Raw genomic sequence first — 2831 nt, forward strand, 5'->3', positions numbered from 1 at the left:
AGGTCTCGAGATTGTGCAAGTAACGTGTTGGATCTTAAATTCAGCTTTGATATTGATCTAATACTCTAGAAAAGCTCTTGAACAATGAAGTCCAGCGGAAGTAATAATAAGAGCAAAACAGAGTATTAAGAACACACAATATTGAAGAAGAAGATGAACACAAGAGATTGCTTCAAAGGTTTTTCAATCAAGTCAATTGAAATTTTTTACGATTACAATACTGGAAGCACCACCGATTACAAAGATCCTATCCGCTATTTATACTAGTTCCTCACAACCTTAGAGACCAGATCTTGATGCGTGTCTTCATCTGAGCCGTCCAAATAAAGTTGATTATTCCCTAGTCACGTGAGAAGCATATACGGCTAACAACCTTCGTAAACTGATGGAACAAAAACTTCATAGAAGACGAAATCCGTAGACCCTGTGTGAGCCATTTTAGAGCCTCTGCTGTAATTGACTTGCATGTTCTATATGACATAGGACTATTTTTCCAGAACCTCTGTGAGAGACATCAAAGGTTCTGTCATACTTCATTTGTTCGATCAAACGACTTATGTTGCTTAGTCCTCTGTTGTCTTCTGTGGAGTTATCTTTCTGTCAAGACTTGCAGTATACTTTTTCTATACTTTTACAAAATAGGAATAATTGAGCTAACAATCTCCCCCTAAGTATGAAAAAGTAATTTTGGACAGTTGGGTGCAAGAATTGAGTTATGAAAAAATACAAGAGGAGATTAATCTCATCCTCTGAAAAAGAATTACATAACTGAAATAATTAAAAGATTGTGCAGGCCTACACTATTACAAGAGATTACTCCACAGCAGAGTTTGGAAAATCGTCTACGACATATTGCAAGTCAGTCTTGACAGTCTTGTAGACCTTGAAAATCCATTCTCTGAAGGAGACTTGTATCTTGATTATTTCCAGAAGGTTGGTCACTTCATCCGCCCTTATTCTCCCTTTCTGCACCTCTGTCACCACCAAGTTGAACACCCACTCGAGAAACTCTATGGAATACTTGTGCGTCTCTTTTGGATCGAAGAATCTTAGAATCTCATCCTTGTCCAAGAAAACAAACCCAAAGATGGGATTGTGGACAATGGTGTTGGGATGAAATCTAAGCAGCCAACTGGGACTGTTCTTTGGAGGAGAAATTTTCAGATCTGGCTGGGCCAACTTCATAGCAATGTCGAAATCTTTCTGGCTGTAGAATTTGACTTGAGCACGCATTACCTCAATCAGCCTTCTGAGAGAAATCGAATATGTTGACCTCCTCTCCATGCATTTGTTCAATATCTTGTGTAAGAATATTCGGTCAAATACGCAGAGGTTGTAGAGGTGAGCATATGTGAAAGAGTAAAGGTTACCATCATCCCTCTTCACCACGTATTGAGTGTATAGCACGGTCTTCTTTAGCATAGTGTGCGGAGAAATGGTTTCGAGTGAAGTGATCACATGCTCTAAGAAGACCTGCCCTGGTGGCCTGGTGAGTTTCGAGAAGTGGAACTTTGCAATGGTAGACGGCATTCCTGTTAGCTCTGGGTCATAAGGGGGCTCTGTGTCCATGGACGAGTAACGCCACTGCATAATCTCGTCAACAGTGGTTACGGGCTCTATGCGCACCCTTTGTGTAGGAATCTTGTTCATGGATTCAATGATCTCAGATACCCTCCCCACCGTGGCAGACTCTGGCTGGATTCTTCTTCAAGTATAGGCCTTTGGGTAGACCCCTCTAGTACTATTGGCTTGACAGTTCCTACCAGAGCGTCAAACGTACCCGTGGACGTTTCTTCTGGTATCTTTGCAAGTTTGGAAGAAGAGCCTTCTCCAACTCTAGGGATGGGGCTCTGCCCTTTTTCGCCTGTGCCTCTGCCAAAGAAGCCTTTAGTGCTCGAACAAGATCAGGGTCATCATATTCTTCTTCATTGATCTTCTCCAGCGTGTCAGAGGTTGACCCCTTCTGTGGCGACTCCTCTACTACTTTACCCTTGCCTTTCCCCTTAGGCTCTGGAGATTTGTCTTTTGAGAATAGGGCAGCAGCAGAGTTCACTATTTTTAGTGGTTTGGCAGAGGTTGTCTTCTTTGGTTCTGTCTTTTTCTCCCCCTCATGACGATCAGGGTCATCACCTCCCTGATCATCATGGGTTTGAGTGGCCTCTGTCTTGCATGTAGTGAGGGGAGCCTTCTTCAATCGCCTTAGAAATTTGGAAGCTGCCTTCTCCATCTTTTCAATGACCATCTCAGTATTCACAGAGGCATTGTTGATGTCAATCTCTGTGGCCCACTTCAAGGTAGAGACGCAACGATAGATCTCATTTCTGAAGTTGTTACCCTCTGTGACGAATTTCTTTGTGCAATCTCTTATTGATTCGTTGGTTGCTCGGGCTTCCTTGAGAAGATGGTCGTTGTATTTCCGCACGGTCTCTCTAAGGGCTTCAACCATTGCATCTAGCTCTCTGCGAGTGGCTAGATGGTTAATGTTAGCCCTGGAGGATGAAGAATCGATGCCATAAGTGACCGCAGAGGAGAACAACTCTTTGATCTCATCCTTGAAGGCAGAATAGTTGGTGTAGCCGGCAGAAACTACATCTGCAGCATATTGGGCGGCAACCTCTGTTAATTCTGTTTTGAGCGTGTGGATTGAAGAGGGGTTGAGAGACAGTGCGCTGAAGTCTTTTGTTAGATCAGCCTTATTGGGGACAGAGCTCTGAAGGGCTGATAAGGCCGCCTTTAGTTCATGAGTTGTAGAAGTCAACTCCTTCAGAGCCTCTGTTAGAGGTGTAAGAGCCTCTGTCGCCGGTTGGGAGGAGAACAAGCTTTTCAACTCA

This window comes from Cynara cardunculus, unplaced genomic scaffold (genome assembly GCF_001531365.2).
Source record: "Cynara cardunculus var. scolymus isolate 2C unplaced genomic scaffold, CcrdV1 Un_Scaffold_1367, whole genome shotgun sequence".
NCBI lineage: Eukaryota > Viridiplantae > Streptophyta > Magnoliopsida > Asterales > Asteraceae > Cynara > Cynara cardunculus.